The sequence below is a fragment of the Camelus bactrianus genome, unplaced genomic scaffold (genome assembly GCF_048773025.1).
Source record: "Camelus bactrianus isolate YW-2024 breed Bactrian camel unplaced genomic scaffold, ASM4877302v1 HiC_scaffold_34, whole genome shotgun sequence".
Taxonomy (NCBI): domain Eukaryota; kingdom Metazoa; phylum Chordata; class Mammalia; order Artiodactyla; family Camelidae; genus Camelus; species Camelus bactrianus.
This window is the reverse complement of record NW_027413949.1, coordinates 65,182-87,649: the sequence shown is the minus strand read 5'-3', so window position 1 is coordinate 87,649 and position 22,468 is coordinate 65,182. Positions and strand designations below refer to the sequence as shown.

General features: G+C 42.5%; 1 protein-coding gene across 6 annotated transcripts in view; it reads right to left on the bottom strand.

The window, feature by feature from the left end:
• Window positions 1-14,611: 14,611 nt before the first annotated feature.
• Window positions 14,612-22,468, bottom strand: part of LOC141576783 (uncharacterized) — a 51,066-nt gene continuing 43,209 nt past the window's right edge. For 4 of the 6 annotated variants that reach the window (XM_074360175.1, XM_074360169.1, XM_074360170.1 and 1 more), the window contains 3 exons: window positions 18,758-18,943; window positions 16,152-16,272; window positions 14,612-15,413 (listed from right to left, as the gene is read on the bottom strand). The gene's annotated coding sequence lies outside the window, so the exon portion shown is untranslated. The remainder of the gene's footprint in view (window positions 15,414-16,151; window positions 16,273-18,757; window positions 18,944-22,468) is intronic. The other 2 variants (XR_012505205.1, XM_074360174.1) reach the window with 2 other exon arrangements.

The window sequence follows — 22,468 nt, the reverse complement described above, 5'->3', positions numbered from 1 at the left end:
CAAGTGGGATGTAATTAAACTTACAAGCTTTTTCACAGCAAAGGAAACAGTAAGCAAAACAAAAAGACAACCTATGGAATGAGAGAAAATATTTGCAATAAATGAGACTGACGAGGGCTTAATTCCCAGAATATATAAACAGCTTTTACACTTCATAAGAAAGAAAAACAAACAACTCAATCCAAAAATGGGCAGAAGACCTAAAGACACTTTTCTCCAATGAAGACATACAAATGGCCGATAGGCACATGAAAAAATGCTCAATATCATTATCAGAGAAATGTAAATCAAAACTGCAATCAAATATCACATCTCGCCAGTCCGAATAGCCATCATTCAGAAGTTCACAAACAATAAATGCTGGAGAGTCTGTGGAGAATAGGGAACCCTCCTACACTGTGGTGGGAATGCAGTTTGGTGGAGCCATTGTGGAAAACAGTATAGAGGTTCCTCAAAAGACAAAAAATTGACCTCCCATATGACCCAGCAATCCCACTCCTAGGCACATATCCAGAAGGAACCCTAATTCAAAAAGACACCTACACCCCAATGTTCACAGCAGCAATATTTACAATAGCAAGACATGGAAACAACCTAAATGTCCACTGACAGATGACTGGATAAAGAGGTTGTAGTATATTTGTACAATAGACTACTATTCACCATAAAAAAAAATAATAAAATAATGCCATTTGTAGCAACATGAATGGACATGGAGAATGTCATTCTAAGTGAAGTAACCCAGAAAGAGAGAGGAAAATACCATATGAGATCGCTCACATGTGGAATCTAAAAAAAAAAAAAAAAAAAGAAAAAACAACCAAACAAAAAGATAAACTTATCTACAGAACAGAAACAGACACAGAGACATCGAAACCAAACTATGGTTACCAGAGGGGAGAGGGTGTGGGAAGGAATAAATTGGGAGTTCAAGATTTGCAGATAGTATGTATAGAGTAAACAGCAAGTTTATACTGTATAGCACAGGAGAATATATTTAGTATCTTATAGTAACTTATGCTGAAAAAGAATATGAAAATGAATACAGGTATGTTTCTATATAAATGAAGTGTTGTGCTGTACACAAGAAACTGATGCAACATTATAAACTGACTAGAATTCAATGAAAATATTTTTAAATAGACAAAAACGAGAAAAAGAAAAAAGATATTATCAAATCAAAAGAATAAATTACTGATTGAGGCTACAACATGGATGGACCTTGAAAGTTTATACTAAAATAAGCCACACACAAAAGGGCAAATAGTGCCCTTTTAGGTGAAATGCTCTAAGCGTTTGTTGTACTATTCCAGTACATTTTCTGGAGGTTTGAAGTCTATCAATATCAAAATAAAATGTATTATTCATTAAAAACATAAAATGATTCCTCACAGGAGGGCTTTAATTAATAAATGCAGAAATGCATGTAAAGATCCTGGAACAACAATTTGCATGTCCACAGAGTGTCACTGTTGTCACTGCCACTCAGAGGGTGGTGCCAGCGCTGATGAGGGCTGCCTCCACTCACTCCCCTGCAGAGAGGAGTGAGGGCCTGGGCTCTGACAGGAAGGGTGACCATGAACATGGGTTAGACAGAGCCACTCCCCAGACTCTGCGTTACCCAGCTTTCTTATACAAACTGCTCCATCTAACATAAACACGCTACAGGGATGGATCTTACAACACAGGGAATATAGCCAATGTTTTACAATAACTATAAATGGAACATAAAAATAAAAATTGTGCAACTATTGTACACCTGAAACTTATATCATATTGTAAATCAGCTATACCTTTATAAAAAATTAAAAAATAAATTAAAAATTTTATCACTTTAGTATTCAATTCGGTTTTTAAGTAACTACTAAACAGCTTAGAAAGTATAAAATATTTAAGTGTGATAAGTTTGTTTACATATTTATTTACTTTCAGCCTCCTGCTAAAAGAGAAATTAAACAATTTTTTTAAACACAGCTTAACAACCATTCCAACAAAAAGACAAAAGTGAGAGTGAAGACAAAATGGAGATTGAATACTTAAATGAAACCAGGGGAAGGTAAAGTCATAAAAATGAATGCCATGAAGTTAGGGTAAGTGTTAAAGGCCGACTAGAAATTCAGCTGTAAGATTCTTGGCAGCTAAAGCAAAAAGTAAAAGATGATGTGATGGGTGGTAGAGCTCAGTGGTAGAGCGTGGGCTTAGCGTGCACGGGGTCCTGGGTTCAAGTGCCAGGGCCTCCACGAACAGATAAATACACCTAATTACCTACCCCCTAAAGAGCCCCAAAGAAAAGAAAAAGAGAAATTTGTTTCCTAAAAAAACCTGATATTAAATTTAGATTAAATACTTGAAAACAAAAAAGTAAAATAGAAAAGATGAGTGACACAAGCGATAATGCCCGTGAGATCAATCTGCAGTGGCTGCTGGCACGTCCCCATGTCCCACGTGGGAAAATCTGAAACATCCTTCTCACCACTTAGAGTCATCCTCAGCCCACACCAACCCTCCCCCTGTTAAATGCAGGAGCACGGGTAGGGCCCGGCCTTGGCTCTCTCTGTGTCATCACAGTGAGACAGGATGGAAGGGGGCAGAGCACAGCCATTCAAGGAAGGCCACAACAATTAACATCAAAATGGTGAAGGATTCAATCCCCAATAGGCCTTGAGGCTCAAGATGAAGAGATATAACTTCTAGCAGAGCTTGAGCTTCATTATACACCCATTGTAATAGTAACATGGTGAATAACATGCCCCAAGGCACCATGGCAATCCCAAGGCTAGCCACAAAAGGTCACAGGGTGGGAAATGGCCAACTCCCTGGGAATCCCAGCCCCTTGCCCTTAGGCTGCTCAGTCTACTTATTAGCATATGAAACAACCAAGCCCAAGAAAACGAGCAACACAGCGCCACCTCGCGGTCACCACTCTCTCTCCCTCTTTCGAGAAGGCCCACACTCTGTCTGTGGAGTGTGTACCTACTTTTAATCTGAGCACCCGAACCCCACAACTCGTGGCCTTTCTCTTGCCTTTCAATGTGTCTCTGTGAATAAATCTACCATTACTCAACAGTGGCTTGCTTTTGAAATCTTTCCTGCATGAAGCCAAGGACCCACGTCTGGTGGGGCACATTCCAGGGGCTCAACCAAAGCCTGGGACACAGCCCTTCCCATGCCCCACATCTGTTTTCTTGTATCAACAGGACTGGGATATGAAGGGAGTTCTGAGGCCCCAGTTAAGGGACAGAAGCAGCCCCCAGGGCTCAAAATGGCGGGCAGCCCCTCCCCCAGCAGGGGCCCTGAGGTCGGCCCTGTTCTCTGTGTTTCCATGTTGTGCTGACCCCCTAGCCAGACAGCGTTCTCCTAGGCCTGTCCCCACAAAACCCTTCTCTCCAAAATACAAGCACATCATGTCACAGTCCTCTTATTCAACCAGGAAGTTTTCAGCGCACTTTTTCCTTCCCTAGTAAAGAATCTATCTGTCCTCCCTCCCATCCCACCCCTTCTTTCTTTGTGAGAACTCTGTACTCCTCACATACCATCCTGAACGCAGCTGCCTTGCTAGCTGGAACCGAGATGCTTCAGTCTCACACAGCTTGCGTCCTTTCACTTTCCCCTTTCTACCTTAAAAAGCCTTTCCTGAGTCTCCCACCCCTCTGATTCTGAACTTCACAAAGTGCTGAGGTTGCAGTCACTGTGTGCATACCTCCCAGGTTTTGGCTAGATTTCCTTCGAAAGATCTTCACTAAGGAGCTGCATCAAGAAGTATAAAGAGGCTATACTTACATCTGAGCTGAGGAGCCTGCATAAAATTTAAATGGCTTTGAAGAGAGAGTTAACCAGGGACAGAGAGGCCGCAGGTCCTAGTCAACAGTGTCATGAGGCAAAATGTTCTTCAAAGGCTCAGAGTGGCTTCTGAACACGGAGTCGGCAGGGAGGAGATGCCAGGCAGTGAGTGGGGTGAGTGACACTGGGTACGCTTCCCCAGCTGGGGAAGATTTGGATTTTGTTCTAGTTTTCCAAACAATTTCTGACTACCTTTTTCTCTTATTGTCACATACCATTTCCTACGAATTAAGAAAAATCAATGTCAGTCATTTGCACCACTTGGTAGAAGCTACACGATATCATTCACAGGGCTGGGATATAACAGCCACACCGGTCTAGGTTGAAAGACCAGTGGGGGTATTTCCAAAGTAATCACGGGCATGCAACAAACTCCCCAGCTTCAATTACCTCATCTCAAATGTGAGGCCAATAAAACTACAAAGCAAAGTGCGTTATGCTTATGGCCAAAATCTGTTTACTAGGTAAGTGCCCGTAAGAGCTGCCGCTGAATGGGGAATGAGTATGATCAACGAGGCCAAGTCAACCTGGTCACACGCGCCCTGCCTTCCTGCGTTGGTGCAGGACCGGAGTTTGTTTAGCTGAGATGAACGCCCCCAGAGCAGCCCCGAAGGGAAAGCTCCCAGCTCTGCTTGGCGAGGCGTGTTCCTTTCCTTCTCAGAGCTGATCACAATTTGCAGTTGTCTGTTTTTACATTTATCCCCTTAGTACCTGCCTCCCCTCCGGAGTTTTGCTTAAGCAGCACAGGTCCAGGTTTGTGTTGCTGCCTACTGGATATTCTGGGCTGGGAGACAGGCGACCCCACGTCTGGCTCTGGGGCTGAACGGAGAGGGCAGAAGGCCCAGGGGCCCATGCTGAACCGAGGCCCCAGCACCCAAAATTATGGTCTGACTTTGGGCAAATTACACAGTCTTCTTTACCCTGAGATTCCTCATCTGTCCATGAAAATAACTGCCCATGGCATATAGAGTTTCAAGGATTAAAGGAAATCACCAAATTCACAACCTATTCAAGGGGCTACCAGTGCATCCTCAACAGGCACATGCTACCTTTACGGCTGTGACACACGCTAAGCGGGGCGGACAGACACAGTGAACACTGCTAAGTGCCTGTTTGTTAAGTGTTTCATGAGTGTTATAATACTGTTTACAACTTACAACAAACCCAGGAAGAAACGAATATTATAATGCACATTTCACAGATTCACCAACAGATTAAGGGAGGTTACACTCTAGTCCAAGGCCCTTTGGTGAGGAAATGGCGATTTAAACCTGTATCTGAGCCCAGGCCTGGGCTACTTCTCTCTCCAATCCACCTGCCCAATACACAAGTTTGCACAGGCCAGCTCTTAAATGCAATGTGTGCCACCGTTTGTCAATGTTTGTTAGTTACCATAAACTGCTCTCAGAAACCGCTACAAAAAAGACAGGTGGACCCAAATCCCTGCCAACAAAGTAGAGGAATTCTGCCTTGCCTTCTCCTGTAATGTGCAGAAACCATTCCCTACACCACTAAATTCAAATGTATGCTTCATCCGTGTTTATGTTTGCACACGGAATATTAAAGTAGAAGGTACCTGCAGTAATTCTATCTCGGTTCCTTTCCAAGTTTCCAGGTTATCCACAATCAGTCTGTGAATGAAAATACTACAATGTGAATGAAAATACTGCAACCATGTCAGTAAACAAATAATGCTGAAACCAAGTCATCAGCGGCTGCCGCCATCCCCCAGCGAGGACAGGCCTGAAGACCAGCCTCTACAGCCACTCACAACAGTGCCCTCTGAACAGAATGAGAATAAGAAAAGACAGAATACTTGCCCTAGATAGCTAGGTGCTTGTCTAAAGAATGAATCCAGTGAGCCCAAATGATACATAGAAAATCACTAAACTCTTTAACTTGACATACCTGGCTTTCTTTAGATAACAAACAATGTTTTATTGTTCCAACTACCTGGTCTTTGTTGTAAAGTTCCTATATATCCTGGCTCCTCCCCAACCTCTTGGGAGCAGTCCCTCAGAGTGATCTCAGAGGCTGTCATCCCGGCTTGAGTCCTCCCGCCAAATAAATCATAACTCTAAACTTTCAGGCTACACATTTCTTTCAGTCGACAAGTCCCAGAATAGACACAACTCATCAATTCTGTAATGGAACACACTGGATCAGGAACCAAAAGCATGTTCTAGTCCAGAAAATCTACGGGACCCTCTTTTTTCCTGTCATTATACAATCCCACCAGAACTCATTAATTTGATGTCTGCTCATCTGGCAACCAAACTCAGAGAAGAGTCAACTCAGCAGAGTGCCGTGCTGGGGAGAACACCCCACAGCAGCATGGCGAGCTGCCTGCCCTCCCGCAAGCTCTGCTGACGCCTAGTGTCCTCCGTGGAGACCAGGCCAACAGAGCTATTCCCAACAGCTGCAAAGTCCCACACATTAAATAAAAGCGTTTTATTTTATACGATATGTTACGTATATAACCATCTCTGAAGACAGCTTTGCAAGAAGCCCAAATCTTCAACATTAATCTGCAAAGGCAAATGCTGCCCCCAAGGGAAAACAAGTCTTAAAACGATGCTAAGGCCTCCAAAGTCCTCTCCAGGACCATCAATCAAACTGCCTGCAGGCCTGCAGCTGCAGGCAGCTACATGTCTGTTTTTAAAGCAACCCCTTCCTGCCGTCAGGTGCTACAATATCCTTCTACGCCCTCCCATCTGAGGGTAAGAGCAGCCAATGCAGAACCTTGCAGGGAAGCACTGACAAGACTGGACACAGAGGATCAGAGCTAAACTAAGCCTTCTGATGACACGAGCTTGTCACTGTGTCATTTTACAGATGAAGATATATAGAGAGAGGTGGGGTGATCTTGCCCAAAGTCACACAGCTAATAAGTGGCAAAGTCTGTAACCCAGCTACACCCTCCAGTGTGACGCCCCCGCTGGGACTCCCACAGGGTTCTCTCGTGCCTGCCGGACCACTCCTTTACTGTCACTCATAACCCACCACAGTGTCTGAAACTAGCCTGCATTTTCAGCCTCTTCTCCCTCTAATTTCTCAGAAACAACGCTGCTCGGGACACTGTGTGACTTCCAGCTCCCCAAATCCTCCGTGCTCAGGGTGGTCTTGCCTGTGCATCCAGCACCCTGCTCAGAGGCTCTTCCTCCCCTGCAGGAGGACGTTTCCACTCTCCTCAGGGACACCCCCTCAGGGAAGCCCTCTTTTCGCCCTCAGCACAGAAGGTGTCCCAGGCCACATCCCAAGGTGTCCCAGGCCACATCCCGAGCTGCCCCATTAGGACTGCGTGTGCCCAGGTTTGCTAGTCAGACCAGCAGCCTCAGAGCCAGGGTTTATGCCCGGGTCACCCAGCAAACCTACTGCCCGCCACACAGCCCCCAGCCAGCAGGTCACCTGGAAGTCGCAGCAAGTGCCCCACCCAATCCCGAAGTCTCTTCATTTGCCAGCACCGCTGATGACTGGTCTCCAACCTTTGGTCAGTTTTGCACAAAACAGCAGCTTCCACTTTGAAGCAGGGGGTTTTCTCTTCTGCTCCCCATCCTTACTGGAAACGTCAAGGGAAACCAAAAGGCCTTTTCTCAACCCTTTACTGATGACACCCTCCCAACCACAATATTCACATGCTCAAGAGCTTTGGGTCCACGTGGTTTTGTTTCCCATACGCTAAGTGGCTCAAAACACTGCGGAATTCTTTCTCTTTTGAGAGTATTTGTTTGTACTGAGTTTATCGGCTTTAATCACTTTTTGTGTCTCCCTTCAGTGTCCCTAGCAGTTGCCACTTCTTATTCCCTTCAGCAGCCTCCCTCCCAACATCTAGTCTAGGAAATCAGCTGTGATGAGGAGCCCGGGGGCAGTCACAGAAGATGGAACTAAGGCACAGAGAGGCGACATAATTTGCCTGAGAAGATCAGCTTCAAGCCCCAACACTGTGTGTCACGTCCCTCTGTTTAACTCTTATGCTAAACTAGTTAACTTTTTATAGATTATGGTTATAAACAGATGAGGTATCAAAATACATACAAGGACACACATCAACTCTATGATGTTCATTAACTCCACTATTTTGTTTCTATTTTTTTTATTTCTGTTAAAAAAAATTAGGAACCTCTGCAGTCAATATAGCAAAATGTTAATGGGTTTTAAATCCAGAATGTAGAGACGTAAGGGTATCATTAATCATAATTATTTGTATGCTCACAAAATGATTTGACAGTCTCTCTCCCCTCCCGCTACTCGCTACTGGCTCTCACCTGAGCTCCCAGACCACACATCGAACAGCCTTTCACTTTACCCACAGCTGAACTCATCAGTTTTCCCCCAGAGCTCCCTCTGCAGCTTTCCCTCCTCAGAGCACAGCAGGACCATCACTTACCTCATTTATCCACCCAGAAACCTGGGCCTAACTCCATCCTACCTTCACAGACATCATTCATCCTTTCCTTTTTACCATCTAAACATGCCTAAAGTCTGTTCATTTTTTCCCAGTGACTGTCCCACCGCTCAGGTGGAAGCCACCAACACTGCACTCCTGGACTCACGAGTCTCACATGTGGCCCCACAGCCGCTCTCCAATACTAGACACAAAAGGGATATTGTCACTCCCGTGCTTTTATGACTCTTTTCAAACCTACTGTTCTTAGAAGAAACTCCAAGTTTTTCACCTGGTGAAGGTGTTTGCCATGAAACTTTGAGCTCAGGAACGGCAGGACACCCCTCCTTCTTGGCCCTCCCCTTTCCCCAAGGCCCAGCCCTCTCCCCCTCAACCCCACCCTCTGGCACGGAGCTGGATCAGGAGGACCTGCTGAGCTACACCAGCCTGTATTCTAACCCTGGTCTTGAGTTCTTACCAAACTGCATCACTTATCCATACAAATCCAAGGTAGATTAGAAAGATTTTAGATGTTGAGCTAGACTATTGATTTGGGGACTTTGCACTAGCAACCTGCAAGTACATGTTCTAATGATTCTGTCTTCTTAAAACCACACCCAGGTTTTAGTAGTATTTGTGGAATGTCTTCGGAGTAAAAGGGACTGTACTTTAACAGACTATATGTTTTATAACATGAACAACACGGAGAGGGTCACAAATGGAATCGCCTCACAAGTGACAGAAGACAGGTGAGAGGCACAAAGCAACAGTTCTCAAAGATGGTAAGAGCAAAGTTGTTTCGCCAACCCCCCAAAAATTCCTGAAAGAACCAAAAATTCTGAATTTTGAAAGTAAAAGGCTATCATATATAGAAATAAAATAAATGATCCTCTTCATCAGTGTTTCAAGATCTGACTCCAGATATTTTAGCAGGACATACTGAATCCTAGCACAGAAAAATCAGATGGACTAGTGGTGAGTAAGTTCCAGGAAAACGGCAGTAATTCCTCCACTTGTGTAAAGACATACCGTCACCTGCCGAAGGTGAATGTAGAACGCATTCTGGAGAAATTTGGAAGCTTCCAGGGTCCGCTTCTTAATGGCAAGGACACGGACAGCTTGGGAGCATGCTTCTAACTCAGTCACTGGCATTCTTACACTGCAGGGGGAAAAGGAGGCCCTCAGTCGAGAGCAGAGATATTCCTGACGTGTCTCCCAGGCCGCGCCTCGGGGACTCAGTGCCCTGCAGCAGCCCGGCCCCAGGCGAGGACATGCAGCGTGGCCCACCCAAGCAGGAGGGGCACTGTGCTTGAGAAATCCCATCCCCGATGGGGGCAAGAGGGGCTGGTGGGGTTGAGTGAACCTATAAATGCCCACAGAAATATGCCTGCATTCATTCAAGTGATACAAGCAACAGTAGCAGGCTATTTAACAAAATTTCAATTTTCAGCGGAAATTTTGCCATTCCTTTCCACTTGTCCCCTGCACTCTGAGACAGGCTTAGGCTTTCTCACACCTGCAACTCTGAAGCAATAGTTGTGAAGTCATTTTAATTTGCTGCAAGTGTCCTCGCTCCTCGTGTCACTGTGTCTGTCCTCTCTTAACACAGTCGGATATCTTCCTGGATCTCTACCTGAGTTCCTTTCTCCTCCTCCTCAGATCCTGAGATAAAGGACAAGTGAAGACACATGACCAGGAAAGGCACTGTGGACTTGACCGAAATCCACAGTGACCCCCTAGGTGAGTGCTGCCCACCCCTTACCTTCGATTCTCAAGGTTCTGCCCAGGGTGACATCCAGCCCAGAGAGGTGGCCCAATTAAAAGCTATGTGGCTTGGGCACGGGGACAGGTGCAGGAGCTGGTTCCGGGGCCAGGCCCCTCCCCACGTCTGCTCCCCTCTCCACCGAAGCCACGCTGCCAAGCACTCAGGCTCCGTGATCTGATGTCCTTCTCTTCTACTCTACTCCAAACCCTTTTCCTTTCCCTTTTTTCCCTAATTATCCCCAGCTGGAGTGATTTATCAATCGCAGTATCTAAAAAATTTCCTGCAGCCGAAAATGAGGTCTCCAGATATCAATGCCCATATGCTGGCTCCTGAAGAGAGCCGCTGGCTAGGGGGACCCTCACCAACACTCACGGGGCATCAGACATGTTCCAGGGTCGGCCACCCCAACAAGAGTTTGCTGTGACCCCTATGCCCGCACAGCATCCCTGCTCACAAAAATATAGTTGGCCCACTTATCGGTTATTAAGGAGCAAAAATACAAAATTGCTCATGTTTCTTACTAAAATTATCTATGAAGCGGAAAAGGGAATTGTAATAGAAAAGAACAATTTTGACCCCATGTTAGGTCTGTTCTTTTGGCTTTAACCCTGTGCCCTGTTTTCTAGGCTCAGACTTGTTATCTCTGCACCATTTGTAAAAGAAAGTTGCCTTTAGACTGAAATATCCAGGACAGCCTCTACTCCTGGCCGTGATCTTGAAGGATGCTAACTAATCTGCACTTATGTAGAGATGGCAAGTTGCAAAATAGAGAATAACTTTGTTTTATTTTTGGAGGTTTTACAGGGGCAACATGATTTGATCCACATGGACAGCTGCAAGAACAGCGGATTCAAAGGACAAGCAATTCATACAACAAGAAGTTTCCAACAACCAACTGCAGCCCCGCCCCTTTTTTGTATAAAAGGAGACTCAATTCTGACTTGGGGAAGATGGTTCTCCAGGACATCAGTCTGCCATCTTTTGGGTCTGCCAGCTTTGCAAATAAAGTCACTATTCCTTGCTCCAACACCTCATCTCCCAGTTTATTGGCCTGTCATTTGGTGAGCAGAATGTGTTTGGACTCGGTAACAAAATGACTGCATTGGAGGTAGTATGTCTCCACTCTTTCCTCGTTTCCAATATGTAACATGCACATTATTTATGATCTAGTGCAAATAATTCATCAAAGACAACCACAAAAAGAAACTATACTCACCCAGCTATCAACACTGAAGTCAAAACCTGTCAATTTTATATGCTGTTTAAGAACACAACGGAAAAACCTAACATAGAGAGTCGATTCCACGGAAATATAATTATTTCTACTCCTTCAAAACTTTTTCTTTTCTTTTCTATTTTATTTTGTTTTGCTTATTGAAAAGAAAATAAAAGTCAAATCATTTTATTTCACGTATTTTTGTTATAGCTACATACTTTAAATACTACAAAAAGACTTAAATTGCAATAAAAAATTGTGCATATATTAGTATAAAGATATATACACAATCAATGGGGATTAGGAAAGGAATGGACATTTACTAAAAATCCACTGCAATCCAGTCTTTTACAAGCATATCATGGAATATAAGCTCTTTTATCCAGGGAGCCTCACCCACATTCTCACTACTGAGTCCCTTAGTAATCAACCACTAAGTCACCAGCATAGAACCATGTGATCAGTATTTTAGGAATAAATGAGGGAATTAGCTCATTCAATTCTAAAACAAAAACCCTAAAATAAATACTGAACTTATTTACAGATAAAGAAAATTTGTCCCCAAAAAAGTAAAGTTTCTTCCTCAAGGTCACAAAGCTAATAACTGGTAAAGGTAAGATTTGAACTCATCTGCCTGATTCTAAAAACTAAGGTGGAAATCCCATTCGACTGGGGAGTGTCCAGCTGCACAGCCTATCACCCTATCTTTGTTCAGAGCTGGCCTTAGACAGCCTGAGACAGTACCCCATTCCTGTGGAACTCGAGGGCAAATGATAACAATAAGGATTTTATATCCAGCAGTTTCTTAGATCTCATGTATATAAAGTGTCAGCAGGTCAGCAGAAAATCTCTGGGAAACATGAGTGGGTCCAGACCTTTTTGCTGATTAGAAACTCAATCTATCAGGATAGAGTGACCTTCCCATGAGAGGCCACATGGACATAAATTAAAGGCAGCTGAACAATGGAAACTAGCAAGACCCCGGAACTCAAGCAAGGATCCCTGCCATCCCCCACCCAGTTACCTCTTCATCCGCGTGGACATGAAGACAGAAGACCCGGGTTCTTGTCCAAGTTACACTATCATGGATTCTCACCCATAAAAAGGTACGACTCTATGCTGTCGTAAGTCCTTTCCAACTCAAACATGATGACACCAATATCTCAGCAGAATATCTATGTCTCCACTTCCCCTCTTCTAATAGGAGTCTATTTCTGTGGACACAAAGCAGAAATCCAATTTAAAAAACCATGCAAGAAGCCAGGCGAATTTCTGCTTAAGAGACTTTGCTCTCACGCTCAGTGAATGAAAACTCAGAAAAAGTGGTCCTTCTCCCTCAGCAAATGGGAGGTAGCCTGATTGTGTGTGTGTGTGTGTGTGTGTGTGTGAGTGTGTAAATCAAATATAATCATGTCTGGGACGTGTACAGATTATTTTTAATTTCACTGTAATTTCATGGGGATGAGCCAACATTTAAAGTAATTTGAATGTAGTGTCCTGAGACAGACTCAGTCTCTTTTGGTGGAGGATGTGAAAGGGGAGAGTAAAGGAGGAAAGAGGTAAATGAAGCAAAGAAATAAGAATACTGCTAGGGAAAGGCAAGACGTTAATTTTGTTCCTCATTGCATCACATACAAATTAGGGACTGGCTTTCCCCCGATGTCTTATCGAGCACTGAGTTGCAGAAGAAGAGGCGACAGCCCATTTCTCACTGAGATTGTGACTGTACGTGGCATCTTATAGACACAAATCATTTACCCTGATCAAACACTCTAGCAGCAGGCTGTAATTCTCCTGTTTTGAGAGACAAGAAAACAGGAGTTCAAAGCGGGTAGATAACTTGACAAAAGTCAGAGGACCAGTAAACAAGAGAGGATGAATTCAAACTCAGATCTGAATGCAGAGTCTCATCTTCCCACTCCCAGGGCTGGAAAATCCTTAACACACAGGCTCCCCAGCTCCCCTGCAGTGTTCCTGGCGCCAAGCATTTCCCATGGTAATGGTCTCCAGTTCTCACAGACACAGTGCTCTGTGCAGCCAATGACCTTGATCAGACCTTGATCATCTACCTGCCACGCCCACCAGGCTTCACCATACAGGCAGGAAAGCTGGCTTTCAAGTGCATACAAAGCCACCCTTGGTCTAACCTGGGCTCTTCTGTGGCTTCTCCAGCCTATAGGCAGCCATGAAAGTGCTCACAGTTTGTTCGTGAGCCACACTTCCTCTCTCCATCTGTGTCCCCACCTATACTACTTAGCTATGAACATTTTGAGAATCTTGGAAACAAATTTTAAAAAACAGAAAAGAAAGGATTCTGGAACAAGTACTTAATACTTACAATTTTAAATGACAAGTTACAAAGTGAGTATTGACAAACCGAATCTTCCTTTCTAAATGTCAGTTTTAAACATTTAAAAATATAATAGCAAAAAATTCTCACTTACAAAATTAACAAAAACATAAACAATAATCTGGAATAAATTCAAAAATAATGCCCATATTCTAAATGGAGAAACTTCAGGACTGTACTGAGGGTTAAAGTAAGAGGTATGAATGTAGAGACATAAACATATTGCATGGAGAAAAGCAGTTTTGTAAAGATGTAAGTTCTCCTAAGAATAATTCAAAACTTACTAAAAAATCCCATGAAAATTCCAATCTGATTTTTTATAACTTGAACAAAATATTTTGGAATTCTTCAGGAATAATAAAGTCATAATACTTGACAAGAAAATTTGGGATGGAAGAAAAGAATCAAAAAAAATCAGACTGCCAGTTATTAAATAAATTTTTACAACATGTAAGATATGGTGCTGGAGTAAGGAAAGGAGATTGACAGAAGGGAACCATGAGCTCAAAAAAGACTCTAGTGTATGTAAGTATTTTGTACAGGTGGGATTTCAAATCAAAGAGAAAATTATGAATTCGATAATTGTCCTGGGACAGAGAATCACCTGGAAAGAATAAATTCTACTCCTGTCATAATGACCACAAGATAAATTGCAGATAGCGATGTAAATATTAAAAAGTACTAGTAACAGCAAATACAACTCTTTGCTCTTATTAACTCAACTTCTCCTCACTATAACATGTACTATTATAATCTCCATCTTAGAGATTAAAAAAAAACTACAGAAGAGATTTATTCCATTATAAGAGAGTATTTCTAAGAATAATGTCAAAGATAATACCCATAAGGAAGACATTTACTATCCTAAGAATAGTTTGAGTCACAACAAAAATCAAAAAACTTCCTGAACAAAATGAAAGGAAAGAAATGACAAGAAAAAGCTCTGTGATACATGTTGATGAATTCACGAAGTTAATTTTCATAACATACAAAAAGCTGTCACAAAGCAACAAGAAGCTCCCTCACTTAAATGTGGGAAAGGATAAAAAAGAATCATTCATTTTAAAAAAGTCAAATGGCTAATGAGTGAAAAATGCTCAAAACTTCACTGGTCATCAAATGCAAACAAAAACAATGAAAAAGCACTTTTGCTTATCATATTGGCAAATATTTTTAAGATATTCTAGCTAGTGTCCATCTGTGGGAGAACAAATCATGAGCGACTTTTTCAGAGGATGACATATCAATGGATTTGTAAGCTCTGAAAAACGTACATACACACTGACTCAACTCCACTTCTAGGAATCGTTTCCTTTAGGAAAAAAAAAATCAGTCCAAAAAGATGTACCCATCAGGGCATTTACACAGCACTGTTTACAAAGGTGGGAAGAAAAACTGAAGTGAAATCATATCCAGCGATAGAGAATTGGTTACATAAGTAATTGTGCATTTTTTCTTTCCCCAATGGAGAAGGAATTTCTAGTCACTTGAAAGGAGTCTGTGATGAATGTAAATGTCACATCCAGGGACTAAATTTCCAGAAGCCTTAACTAAAGGAATACACATACAAGATCACAGGAAGTTCTGTACAAGAAGGATGCAACTCAAACATTCTTTCTGACAGTGGAAAATGGAGAAAACTTAACTGTCCACCATCAAGACAATGATGCGGTAAATCAAGGCGAGCTGCGGGCGCTGAGGGAGCCGGCGTTTCGCCGTGGTCCAGGGCCTTGTCCACAGCACTCTCCCACCAAATGTGTCCGTGGACAAGAGACGACACCCACACATCAGGAGACCCCTCCAATCTATCTGAAAGGGCCGGGTGAGTCTGGAGTGGGAGGATGTCCATGATATACCCCTGAGTGAATAAAGCGAGCTGCAGAAAAACATATAGTATGGTCTCATTTTTAAATAAAGCATATATACACACACCTATACATTGATTTCTCATATGTGTATATATATGTATCTCATAGGCATAAAGGTCATGAAATATATATACCAAATTTTCAAAAGCTTTTACTCTCAGGAATTAATGGGAAGGGAGTTAGGGGCCTTCCTGTACCACCACAGTTCTCTTTTCAGTATTTCAGTTAAGTATACTTGGAATTTAAAAGTTTATTTAAGTCCGAAGTAAAATGGACCATGCCTCCATAAGACAGAATGCTACACTGGTCTTTAAAAATCATGCCAGGGGAGATAGAATATTGTAGAAAATCATGTAATAAGCCGAATGGAAAATGGAGGTCTCCGAACAGTAAACAGGGACGGAGTGCTCACTGGTTTTTATGACAGAGATGCTACACACTGACGAAAAGAACAGAAAATAAATGTTAAATTGTTAATTATTATCTCTGAGTAGCGGGACCAGGATAGAATCTTTTGCCCCTTTTTTCAGACATATTATATTAAATGCACATTATTTTTCATCTGAAAAAAGCATTTTTAGACGTGTAGTACCACGCATTGGGGAATAATACATGAATAATTACAGAAACAAATACCTAGGAGACACCGCAGCAGCGCCACACAATGTAAAACGGGCAATCCTGATTGACACCGCTCAGTTACATAAGGATCCAGAAAGTGAGAGCACCTGCTGTAACAGGGCGTGGTCCCCTTCTATTTGTCAGTTGTGTCTTCAGGGCTGAGGCAGTTCTGAGCACGGCCAGTGTCAGTTCCGGTGTCTGGATGGATGCTACTGGAGGTGAGGGCACCTGCAAGCAGAAAGGAAGAACAGAAACCATCCTCTGCCTTTTCTGTCTTGTTTCTTTGTTACTTTAAAAGAGAGGCATAAATAAGATAAACTGTGTATCTCCCCTAGTGAAATTTCAGTAATGAAACCGTTTTTAAAGGCTTCAGAGCTTATATTCTGTCTATAACTGTCTTTACAACAAAGCATCATATTCATTAAATGTTAATTGACTCAGTTAATTAACTCCCTGTTGAAACATTCAAGTAAAGAACATGAAAGGCCTTACGTAAAAGAACCACACCTGCAGTGACTAGCTCAGCTGTCTTGACGGCAAAGCAGTCAGCCCCCACCATCCCGTGGCCCTGAGCTCCTGATGCTGCTAAGAGAGCACGCTGCCGCCTCAGATGGAGAGATACTGTGAAAGCATTTTTTGAACTCTACAGTACTGACAAAACATAACTGACAAATCCCAGGCTCCTTTGAAGCTGTCATTTTCGGTTTCTGGCCATCCCCAGTCAATGAGCAGAACCACCCCATTCCCGAGTCATGGGACTCACGTGGGAAGAAATTTTGTAGAAATTTCAAGGTACAGAATGTAACCAACTATATGTAGAACTCTGACAAAAGAAAAGATGAAATAATCTGATGTTGAAGACACTCAAATTATTCTCCTAAGCCTTAGTAGCTGGAAAGGCTGGGCTTCTCCTCAGCCACTTATTTATTTCACAGCCAGTGAGCATCTCCCACACACTCAGTTTCCCTGTGTCTGCTGGGAGCCTCAGGCACACTCTTGCTGTCGATCTTATAAGTCACAGGGCAGACGCGTGTCTCTCATGCCTGCCACCCTCACACAGGCTCGCCTCCTAGCCTCACTGTCTGAACTTGGCCCCACTTTCTCACCTGTTTATTTGGTATCTGTTCTTCTGTAAGCTGCCTGAAATGCTTTTTGGAACAAGTCAGAAGAATGAGTGGGTAGAGAAATGGACAGTTGGACAGGTGAGAGGTGGGCAGACAGACAGAGAGACTCCAAGAAAAGGGGAACAAAGAAAATTTCCTATGCAGAACCCTCTTCTAGTCAGGGAAGAAAACCGCCACGGAGACGTGTGAAGAGGCAGGTGGCTTAGGGCTTTTTCCTGGATTCCATGAAAAGTCCCACCAAGGGAGAGGGTTGAACTATAAATAATAAAAGAAAAAAGCATGCATGCTTGAAAAATATATCTACAATATGTAGTTTCTAAAGAATAGATTCAAATCAGCAGGGCCCAATTACACAATCCTTGGGTATTTACAGAAATGAGAATCCCATCTCCAAACCACAGGGCATCCCTTCGGAGCACTGAGAGTCTACACGGGGCTGTTATAAAGCCTTCACCACAAAAGCTATGCTCTCCTGCACTTACGAGGAACGAGCAGCTGTGCTCGGGCTGCCCACGCGCATTATTTGCACCCTACAGCACCTCTACGGGGGAGGGACGCCTAGCGAGCCCCATCTCTGCAGGACAGAAAACAAGCCCGAGAGAGGCTAAGCCGACCTACCAGTTCTCCATCTCACAGGATTGGTCACTCCAGAGCAGGACTCGAACTCGGACCCACGTTTGTAATCACGGTACTACCGTGCTTTGTGTGCTTTTTGTGTGTATAATACACTTGTTTCTGGCATGAAAGTATATTTAATAAATGATCGGTTGTCCTGTCTATCTCATTTGGTCACAATCAATCTTTATAGTGTTGAATTGTACTCTTTTTCCGTGGAGAAAGGAAAGGAACGAGCGGGTGTTAGAATGAGGTGGGGCTCCATTCTTTATCTGGTACCTCATCTCATCCAAGTCCCCAACCAGGGAGAAGGAGCAAATGTTTTCTTCATCTTTTAAAGAGAGGGCTCCACTGATGGTGACTTAACTCCAAAACCAAGTCTGGGGAAAGGGCACATTCAGCAACCAGAGCTTTATCACATGTAGGAAGGCAAAAACAGCTCACGGGAGGGCTCAGGGGGTCACCCTGATTTAATTTCAATCGATAAAACAATAATGCACTCTAAAATTACTAGCATGCAATGGATTGGCTCTTTCTTGACATCTAGCAAGTTTCCACAGCCCACATGTACAATTATCGTGAACCAGTGAAAGGAAGTGTCTACAGACAAGAAAAATCAATGCCACAGGTAAACTGAAACCCAGGCTGGAGGAAAGGAAGAGAAAGGGCATAGTAAAGAAGTGGGGAAAGGCTGGGGAAAAAAAATCATCACACGGACTCTCAAGCATCATCCAACAAGCATATAATCATTCGAGAGAGAGAGTTACTGAGGTCCTATTCTGTGCAAGATTGTAGAGCGGGTGAAGCAAGAGCGCAGCGACCATGGTGGCAGCAAGTGGCGGGGCTCAAATACACTTCTGATCCCGGTACCTGGCACACTTGTCCTCAGTATAAAGGCAAAAAAAAAAAAAAAGTAAAATAACTCTGTAAACTCAAAGCATTGTTAAAAAAAAATATGAACAAAACCTAAATACCTGGACAGACAAACCAAGCACATTGCTGGATCAGAAGACAGCGCTCTTGGAATGGCAGTGCTCCCCAGAACGATCCGTATATTCAACGTGGTCTCGATCACAATCCCTGCGGGCTCCTCTGCAGAAACTGACTAGCTGCTGCTACAATTCATATGGGAATTCGAGGGTCTCAGTAACCAAAACGTACTTGAAAAAGAAGAACAATGTGAGAGGACCTGTAATTCTCAATTTCAAACCTTACAACTGTATGTCTAGGTGAGATTAGAGGCCATTTTAAGTTATTAATGTGTTTATCCGTATTTTCTAAATTCTCTACAATGAATATAACTGTTACAATAAGAAAAATGAAAAGTAAGGTATCTTTTAAATCATGCACACCGATTCATTCATTGGGAAAAAAATATTTTAACTATAAAGAGGTAACCAAATATCTAGTGAAAAAGGACTACTTAAAAACAAGTGTGTATTTACATTTTTCATAAATTGAAAACTGAAAAGCACAAACACATCAAGTTTCTAGGGAGATCGATGCAACATATTAATAGTTATTTTCAAAAATTCTAATTGAACAATGAAAACTCAAGAAAGGGAAAATCGCGATTGACAGCCAACTGCAAACACATGGAGAGCAAAGGCCTAGAAATCACAGTTCCTTTAACTCTGATACTAACTCAATAGAAGAGGAAATTCCTCCCTGTGGGGACAGTGGAATCCCATGCATAAGACAGGATACACAGTACAAACTGCACTAGAATCTGGGGTGATTTTCTTAGAAGAATTCTAAAGTTACAACATTGCTGAAAAACTATAAAAACACTGAAAGACAGATTAAAACACACAGTCATATATATTATATAGAAACATATGAAGTCTGCTCCCTTGTTGCATAGAAATACAAACATATTTGTTCATTTATGGGCACTGAATATTTTATCCCAGGTAGAATATTTCAACTAAAACAAATAATCAGTAATACACACCTCTTGTCAAATCTACTTGATAAGGTACTCTGCTATGTAACCATAATGTGTCTAAGATAGATCTAAAATTAGTGAAAAAGATCTTTGTATGGTTTCTTGAATTCTTCTCAAAATTCCAAGCTTAATTTTAAAATAGATCTGAGCAGTATTTCTATATTAACTTTTCCCTCGTGAAATGAACAGCACAGTCTGTTGTCAAAATTCTGTCCTTACAATGATTCACGAGCACTGTATCCTAACAAAACTGCTGGACAGCAAGGCACTATCCAGACACTGTGACCAAACAAATGGAACACAAGGAAGACAGTGACCCTATTCTGGAGGTCTTACCGTCTGTGTCAACTCTGGGGTTTTTATTTGATTGGTTTGATTGGGTAGCAAAATAAAATCAATCAAGTACTTTCTTCTTTAAGCATTCTGTAAGTCATGACTCTGTTGTTAGTGTCATGAGAAGGAAAGACTAAAGCAAGACTTCATTAGGTCAATTAGCAACAGCCATCACTGGGGAGTGAGTAATAAAGAAGTTAACTGATAGCAATGCTTCTGCCTACATGAGACCTAAAATAAACCTACACTGATCTCTTAAAGGAAAATGAGGAGATGAGGCCCCAATGAGAAAAACAAAAACTAACAAGAAATCAAAAAAGTAAAGACTTTTTCATTAACGATTCCAGGAAGGAGTGGAGCATGGTGGTGAAGAGCACAGATGCTGGGGACAAACATGAGGGTCTGAACTCCCACAGCACTGGGTAGCTTTGACACTGATAAGTCAGTGAAATTTTCTGCATCCCAGTCTCCTATCCATAGACTGGGGACAACAACAGCACCCGTCTCCTAGAACGGTCCCAATAATTAAGTTATTTTATATATAAAAGTTTAAATAAAATACCTCAGATATTAAATATTACCCCAAAAGGACAAGGAAAAAGAAAACAGAGATAAATTGGAGTTCATCAAATTTCAAAACTTTGCTTCAAAGACACCATCCAGAAAGTGAAAAAACAACACACAGCAGAAATTTTTTCAAATCATTTATCTGATAAGGAATTTGTATCTACCAAAAAACAAAAACAAAAACAAAACAAAAACAAAAAGAACCTCCTACAACTCAACAATAAAAAGGCAACTCAATTAAAAAATGAATAGAGGATCTGAAAAACATTTATCAAGGAAAATATACAAATGACCAATAAGCACAACGAAACGATGTTCAATATCATTAGCTGTAAGGGAAATCAAGTCAAAACCACTAGGAGAAACTGCTTCACACTCACTACAATAGGTTATAATCAAAAAAAGAGTAACAAGCACTAATGAGGACACAGAAGATGCAGAGGTCGCAGCCGTTGCTGGTGAGGATGTAACACAGCCTGGCCACTTTGGAAAAACGCCTGGCAGGTCCTTAGAGAGTTGAACATTTGGTTTCTGAATAACCAGGCAATTTTGCTTCCTGGGCACACACGTAAGAGAACTGAAAACAAATGTTCACATAAAAACTCCTACAGGAATATTCACGGTGCCATTACTCATCACAGCCAAAAAGCAGAAACAACACAAATGCCTATCACGTGATGAATGGGTAAACAGAGGGGCCCAGCCATACAGAGGAATATTATTCAGCAATAGCAAAGCATAGAGTACTGACCCAGGCCACAACGTGGACAAATATTGAAAACGTTACTCAGTGTGAAAGAAGTCAGTCACAATAGATGCTTCCACTTACATGAAGTAACTCGATTTACATGAAATTTCCAGCAGAGGCAAACCCACAGAGAGAGAAAAGTGGCTCCCTGGGGCTGTGGGAGGATGGGGAAGATGGGGATGTCTGCTTATGCGTAAGGAGCTTCCTGTTGGGGGGATGAAAATGTTCTAAGATTGAATGGGATGCACAATTCTGGGCATAGAGTAAAAACCACTGTACATTTTAATGGGTGAATTGTTATTAAAACTGTTAAGAACGAGAGCACCTCGGGCCAGTACCTTCCCATAGTAAATGCAAATTGCTAAATTTTATTACAGGAAGAAGAAACTGCCCTCAGCATGAAAGCAGGAGTTCAGCAAATGTGAGTTAACCGAAATTGGACAAGAGCATTTCACTTGAAACAGTTGCTGAGTGTACACAAAATATTAAGACATGACAAGGAAAATCAGTTTGACATCACGAAGAAGCATTCTGCTTCAAATGCAGATCAAGGATTCGGCAAGCCCAGCTGCTAGAAATGACCAGAGAAGAAACCTGGCTCTTTAAACAAGCACCAGAGCCAACAAGGAAATAGTGGTGAGGAAAGCAGGCGGCCGAAAATCTGGAAAAGTTTGTTACAAATAATTTCTCCAATGAAAATTCAAAAATAAAATGAAAGTGATGTAATACTGTGTTGACCTCACGTGAATGGGCTTCCTCCGGTTCTCAACAGTTTTGTAACCCCGAATGAGAGACTCAGGAGAATCAGAATGGCTCCTGGGAGTCCCCAAATGACGGCCCACCAGCACGCTGACCACCATCACATCTGCCAGGGTGGAATTGCAGAGAAGAGACCAACTCCTGAAAGGCACAGGAAATATTGACAAGGGAAAAAAAGGCTGATGTCAGTCTTGGGACAGAGGCCCTGAGAGCAGAGGCCAGAAGGCTGCAGGTGAACTGGAGTGGCCCTGGGGCAGGAAGGGACCACGGGGGAGCAGATCTCAAGTCTCTTCTCTCTCTCCCTCGGGTAGGAGAGATAAAGTCTGCATC